A 7,942-nucleotide genomic window follows, 5' to 3' on the forward strand; every position below is an offset into this window, starting at 1 on the left:
CTCTAGTGGTTGTTGCCAGTGTGTCTTTTACAGATTGTGAGCCCCTTTGGGATGAGGAACCATCTTTTAAGTTCATTTCACTGTGCTTTGTAAACCACGTTGAGAACCATATTTGTTGAAAAGCAGCGTACAAATAATACATATCTACAAATACAATACATTGCACTAGCCTAACCTGGGGCATTTCCAGATGGCAGTTTATTCTGACATGAACACAAACTGCCACAAGAAATTTTCTGGGAGATCTAGAATTCTAGATGACATCAAAGGGCATTGCACTATTTCTTAGTGCCATCCGGTGGCCTTTGCTGGCTATCCATGAAAAATCCATTGAAAACTAAGAATGTAGATGACATGGATTTTGTGTTCTGTTTTGAGTTCCAAAAAAAAATGTAGATGGACAAAACATTTCACCAAAACAGTGGTAGAACCAGTTGTTTTGATGAAACAAACTTTGAAATGTTTTGAGTGTTTCAGCCATAGGAAACGCAAAGCTAAAATCCGAAAGAAGGTATCGGAAATGTGAACAGCACCTTGCTGTCAGTGCAGGGACAGCGCAGGTTTCACAACACAGGAAGTACAGAAGTACACTTAGTGACACTGTTGTAGGGTTTAATCTGGAAAGCACCCAGATGCTGCTCTCAGAATGCATCACTGCTGCTCTGCACCCAGCGTGAGGCTGCCTGGGCTTGAAGCTGTTTCAATAGTTGGCAGTAGTGGCAACATTCACTGACCCTCACTTCCAAGCAAGGGTCAGAGAATGCTGCTGCCACTGCCACTGTGGAGGAGGCAGTGGGGGAGGAGAGGAAGCGGCTTTTGACTTGGGGTTTGGCACACCACTTTTAAAAGGTTGCTGACCTTTGGTCTAAAATGTATACACTGCAAGTCAACGAAGCTGGGCTGGACTTCCAGGAGCTGATATGATTTGTAGGAGCTATCCTTCTTGTCTATCTGTCGATCTACCTACCATATTTCTATACCATCTAATATAAACATCTCTAGGCAGTGTACAAATTAACACAACAAATATTAAAACAGTATAAAACAGTTAAAATTCACAAAGCTAATAAAACAAAATCATGGATAAAAGCACATTGCCTTTAAAAAATCTTCAGTTAAAAGCTTGAGAAAACGGGTATGTCTTGAGAGTTTTCCTGAAGAGGATGCTCTTATTTTGACAGGGAGCATATCCCCTAGCCCCGGGACAGCCACAGAGAAAGCCCGGTCCTGAGTTGCCACCATACGAGCCAGCGGCAACCATAAGCAGACCTCTCCAGATTATCTTAGTAAGCAGCAAGATTCATGACAAATTAGATGCTTATAACCAAGACTTTGTATTTTTCACGGGATCTTATTGGCAGCCAGTGCAATTCTTTCAAAATCTGGTTATATGGTCCCTTCAAGTTGTCCCCAAGACCAATCTGGCTGCTGCTAAATCAAATTTAGCCATTTGATGTCCTTAATTCAAATATTATGTTTGGCTATGTGCTTGTGTGCACAGGGGGACTGCAGACATGCAAACAAGACACATGCAATGTCACCTGCAGTAGCTTCCATGATCTGCAGTGCCCAAAAATGTGCATCTGGATGGGATTATGGAAGTAGCCACAGCTGACATCCAATAACAAGTTCACGTAATGATGCAGGTCTGGAGATGAAGCCAATGTAATATTAAAACCAAGTCTTTGGATTGAAGGACATAAAGATTTGCCTAATCCTGACTCATACCATTGGTCTAACTCAGCGCTTTCAATGCTGGCTGGCAGGAGTTCTGCACAGTCTTGGGCAGAGATGTTTCCCAGCCTAAGCTCTAATTGTAGATAAATGTCAGGAATTAAACCTGTATTATGTTTGCAAAGCAATTGCTCTGCCAATGAGTACAGCCCATTTTTTAAAGTTGCCTTACTTTCATTTTCTCAGACAGACAAGAACTAGGATTCTTGTTCTCTGCGATATGCACCTAGGATTTCTCTCTCTCACCAAAAGCAATAATCATCATGCCCCTTAGGCCAATGCTTCTCTCTGACTTTCCTGACAATGCCCTCAGACACTTGATGTACACGGGCTCATTTGTATATTATTCACCCACAGCAGCTCATTATACAAAAGGCAGCAGGGGCTGCTTACTCCCTGCCCCTGTGGGGGTGACATCCAAACCAGTCCTAATTGTACGGCCGATATACTGCGTTCATGCAGTTTTTCAACTCTGTGATTAGGGCAGATTGGAAAGTTCAGCCTGCACATGATGATGCCTCCACTCCTCTTCATACAACGGGCTTCCACGGATGGAGTGCTTAATCCAAACTGACCCCATATTTTGCACATGTCATGCTTTCTTATTTCCACACATACAAAAGGCACTCTATTCCATACCATGTTTACATTTGATTGTGGATATTTTGTACATTCATTATCTGGGACTATAGTATGTTGCAGTGTTATTGTATATAACCCCTGCTAACTGGGCCAAGAGGCACCTTTTAAAATGGTGGCTCTCTTCTATTTAGCAGGGGGAGAGCAACTGTCCTCTAAAAAGTGAACCATTTCCAACTTCCAACCCCAGCACATCATCCCTTCAGTGGCTGTTTTCTGGGGCCATGTGTACGTTTTATAGATTGTGAGCCCACTGGGACAGGGCAACACACTTTTGCTACAAAAGTCACTTTGGAGATGTTTTTGTTGAAAAGTGATATATACATATTTTTAATAATAATAATTTAATAATATATTGCAGGCAGCAAGGGGGCAGCATACACAACACAGAATACAATAATGATGCCATCCATCCTGGTTTTTCTCATGGGCTTTATTCTATAGACTTTCACTGCTATTGCAAACTTGCTGTCTGGGTATCGTGTTTCTGTCTCTTTCATCCTAGGTCATGTAGTGTTTGGCTGTAATTCTCTAAAAAGTAAACCATTTTCAACTTCCAAGCCCAAGAAATACTGCCTCCTGGCCAAGGGTGCTATGTGAAGGGTGGTGCTAGTGCTGGGTTCAGCCTGAGCACACCTGCTACTTTGGAATGCATTTCCTTCAGTTTTGAGTTGAGATGCCACTTTGATAGGAGTGGCAGAAATGTCCTTCTGACCACAGAACAATATCTGAGATTAGATACTGCCAATCTGGCAACAGATATGACATTCTTTTCAGAATATGGCAACACACTGGTGAAATGGAGCTCCCGACACATGGCCAATAAAGAACACTCAGCGACTGATCTTTCCTGTTGGAATAAATGTTCATGTCATTAATTTCCTATCAGGTAAATTTAGAATGGATAAAAAGGAAGCCTTTTGCACAGTCCACAATCAGCCCTACAGTTAAAGGAAGAGCCAGGATCAAACACTGTGACCGAATTCCTTCAAACGGCTGGCTGGTTTTACAAGCAATAACAAATCGTTTAAATGTTTAAAATGACGAGGAAAGGTAATAAAACTCCAGGCTTTGGGCTGCCAGCCAACTGATACCAAAGGCAGCAGAGGTATAATTTGAGCTTCATTGTGGATGACCAATATGAAGACCCTTGTAGAAGGATTGCTGAGTCTAGTGGTTTCTCTAGTAGATTCTAAATATGCACAGTCATGTCCTTGGGTAAGCTGTCACTGGTAGGACTCCAGAGCTCATCTTCTTGGAGCAAAAACCAGCTGACTGAGCTACAAGGGCTGTTTGTGTGAGCTCTCCGGAAGGCCAGTGGAAGACTCAGGAACCTGCTCATTGGGAAGCAACATGATCAGATCACCTGCATCAACATTAGAACAAACAGCAAACAATGGACTCTTCCAAGGTCATCTTGTTTCCAATACACCATCCCTGAGGCATCCAGAACTGGCCACTGTGACAAAGGCAAGGTTCAAAGCTAGGCAGACTGTTGCTGTGGCCTAGAAATCTGGTTTATTCAAGACACATCTCTGCTGAAAAGACTAAAGGAGCTACATCCAGGCTAAGGTAGTAATCATAAGACTCACTGAAATTAATGGGACTACAGTTAGCCATGACTCACTTGCCTCATTTATTTAAAAAGTGTTTAGTTAGAACTAACTAGTCTGGACGTTACCTTCTTAATTTTGTTAATCTAAAATGCACGGAGGAGGGAAATAAGAAGATAAGAAACAGGCCTTTGGCCTGATCCAGGAGGGCTATCTAGTTCAGCATCCTATTTCACACAGTGGCCCACCAGATGCCTCTGAGAAGACCACAGGTAAGAGGTTAGGGCATGCACTCTCTCCTGCTGTTGTTCCCCTGCAACTGGTATTCAGAGGCATCTTGCCTGTGAGCAGGGGCGTAGCAAGGTTGGAGTGGGCCCAGAGACGAGATTTTAAAATGCCCCCCCCCCAAGTCCAGGGCCTCCGCACACCCCAGGCCCCCAAGGATTTAAGTCTGATATTTCAAAATAAGTATGCTGCTTAGAAATGCATTTCACTGAATACACAAACACACACACTTCACAATATATAGTGATATACATTGAGTACTATATATTTGTGCTACTTTTAATGCCTAGAACACACTAGAAACACTAATTATTAAAATGGGACCCTCGCTGCAGATTAGCAAACGAGACTTTCAACCATGCAGTGTGAGCCTATGTATGTTTTCTCAGAATTTTGAACAAATTCAGTAAAGTTTGATTGCAGGAGGTTTTTCACAGGAGGCTTTTAAAGCCCTTTAACACACTTCTCCTCCGGAATGGAGGTGCTGCATTCACATGTTGGCCAGATTGACCCTGAAGTCCCTGCGAGTTATTGGGGAGCAGTTCACACACAAGAAAAATAAAATAAAATAAAAGCACACACATGCTTCACAGTTCTCGCTCAGACCTTCTGGGTTGCAAAACAACTTGAACATAAGTGCATTTATAAATGAATGAATGAACAAATAAATATAATATTGTTTGTTCCAGAAGTTTTTATAATTTTCTGCCATGAAACAAGCCACTTATAGGATTTTTAAGATAGGTTTTTTTTAAGCCAGCAAATTTTCCAAGCTGTTTTAAATTAAATATTCAGAGACTTCTCAGTCTCTCCCCCCTCCATATCAAAGCCCTATGGCAAGTAGATCCCTATATATGGGCGCTGGGGGGGTGACCACAAAAAGGAGTTCACATTCTACCTGGCAAATGCTGGGCTGGGCAGAGGGTCTGCTGCAGAGAGCTGTGGGGGCCACTCTGCCTGCCAGCCTGCCTCCTTCCTTCCTTGGGGCCTCCCTGCAAGCCTACTCCAGTTCAGGCTTCACTGAGACCTACACGGAAGCCTCCCTGGAAGCCCCGCCCACCCGCTGATCAGCTGATTGGCGGGGAGAGAAGGAGCTCTTTGCAGGCAGCTTGCCTGCTGCCTGCAAGGACAAGGAGGACAAGCAGGAGAGAGGGCGAACAGGGCAAGTGGCTGAGGGGACTTGGGGCTGGGCAGGGGGCAATGGGGAGTCATGTGAGGTGTCTCTGGGGGGCCCCCCAGGCAGTGGGGCCCCCAGGCAACCGCCTCCCCTTGCCTAATAGTAGTTACGCCCCTGCCTGTGAGGCTTGAGGTGGCCTATAGCCACCAGACTTGTAGCCATTGAGAGATCTGTCCTCCATGAATTTGTCTATCCCCCTTTTAAAGCCATCCAAGCTAGTGGCCATCAGCACATCTCATTGCAGAGAACCCCAAGATCTCTCTCCTGGTCAGGTCACTGACAGCTCAGATATATTTACACCATCAGTGTATATATGAACTGGGGGGGGGTCCCAATATGTACCACTTTACACTTGCTTACACTGAACCAAATTTTTCATTTTGTCACCTACTCAGCCAGTTTGGAGAGATCCTTTTGCAGCTCCTCACAATCTGCTTTGGATTTCACTCCCCTAAATAGCTTAGTGTCATCTGCAAATTTGGCCACTTCACTGGTTATCCCAGCTTCTAGATTATTTATGAACAAGTTAAAGAGTACTGATCTAGTACATATCCGTAGTACACTTCTTATTTCCCTCCATTGTGAAAACTGGCCATTTATTCCTACCCTCTGTTTCGTGTCCTTCAACCAATTACCAATCCACACATGAACTAATCCCTAATCCCATGCCTACCAAGTTTACACAAGAACCTTCAGTGGGGAACTTTGTATACTTTGTCACCCGGATCACCTTTATCTACATGCCTGTTGACACTCTCGAAAAACTCCAAAAGGATAGTGAGGCAAGACTTGGCCTCGTAGAAGCCATTGCTGGTTCTCCTTCACAAGGCCTGTTCTTATAGATGCTTAACAATTTTGTCCTTAAATATTTTCCCCATCAATTTACCTGGCACAGGAGTTAAACTAATCAGCCTGTAGTTTCCCAGATCCACCCCGCTGGATCCTTTTTTGAAAATTGGCATTACATTAGCTACTTTCCAGTTCTCTGACACAGAGCCTGATTGTAGGGACATGTTACATATTTTTGCTAGGAGATCAGCAATTTAACGTTTGAGTTCCTTCAGAACTCTTGGATGGATGCCATCTGGCCCTGGTAATTTGTTAATTTTTAGTTTTTCTCAACAATTTAGAACGGTCTTGAACCTAACATTATTAGGTATATGTTATTTTAAAGGACTGTCCACTCTTACTTCACAGCTCTACAAACTGTGGAGAACATGTCACCATTCTAAAGTGTTTTTCCAGGGTATGGGGAGGGCATCCATCACACGATGGGTTATCAGGTTCCGCATGCTCCAAGACAGGGCCAATCAAATTAGAGCACACACTCTATCCCCTCAGCACCTCCCTGCTTGACCCAGTTCTGGTCCTGTCTAGCTCCTTGAACAGTTGTGTCTGTAGATCTGATCCTTATTCTTTCCTCTAAATTCTCTGTGTGCAAGGGGGGGAAAGGAGTTGCGTGCTCTCGGCAAATGGAACCAAGACGATTTGACGCACAACATAAATTGTCTAGAGCTCAAGGCAGTTCGACTGGCATTGCTGAGTTTCAGAACAATCGTGGAAAATCAGCATGTACTGATACGTACGGACAATATCACGACAAAAGCTCACATCAGCCACCAAGGGGGAACGTGGTCGCGAGCGCTGATGATGGAAACAGACCGTTGCTTCCAATGGGCGGAACATCTGAAATCAATTTTGGCGGAACACCTTTCAGGTGTCACCAGTTTACAGGCTGACTGGCTGAGTCGACAATCTCTGGACCAAGCAGAGTGGTCTCTTCATCCGGGAATTTTCGATATGATAGTGCAAAGACTGGGCATGCCCTTAGTAGACCTTTTTGCGTCTCAGTTCAACCACAAACTCCCAAGATTTTATTCAAGACACCTGTGCCAACAGGCGGAGCAGATAGATGCCTTGGTGACCAGGTGGCCTCAGAGCCTCCTGTATGCCTTTCCACCTCTGCCTATTTTAGGGGCAACGATCAGGAAGCTGAGGTCCGAGAAGGCGGAACTGATCTTGGTGGCTCCCTATTGGCCTCGGAGGCCTTGGTTCTCAGACCTATTGAACCTCTCGGTACGTTCCCCTTGGCCTCTTCCGGACAGGTCAGACCTACTGATGCAGGGTCCAGTTTGTTATCCGGATCCGGGGTGGCTACAGTTACACGCTTGGAGGCTGAGCGGAAGAAGTTAGAGGGGAAGGGCTATTCTAATAAGGTTCAGAACACTATCATTGCTTCCAGACGCTCCTCCACGACGCGGATTTATCAGGTCACCTGGACTGCATTCTGTTCCTGAGCTACATCCTGCAACTTGGTCCCACTGGAGGCTGGTGTCCCAGAAGTTCTGGAATTCCTGCAACGGGGTATTGATAAGGGATTACGTCCCAGTACGTTGCGCCGTCAAACGTCTGCATTGTCATCCGTATTAGATCTCTCCATTGAAGGTTCTAGGGATCTCCATCCCGACATCCGGCGGTTTTTGCAAGGTGCCAAGAATTTGGGTCCTCCTCCGGTGCAACGTTTTCCCACATGGGATTTGAATAAGGTGCTAAA

Source organism: Hemicordylus capensis, chromosome 6, assembly GCF_027244095.1.
Source record: "Hemicordylus capensis ecotype Gifberg chromosome 6, rHemCap1.1.pri, whole genome shotgun sequence".
Taxonomy (NCBI): Eukaryota; Metazoa; Chordata; class Lepidosauria; order Squamata; family Cordylidae; genus Hemicordylus; species Hemicordylus capensis.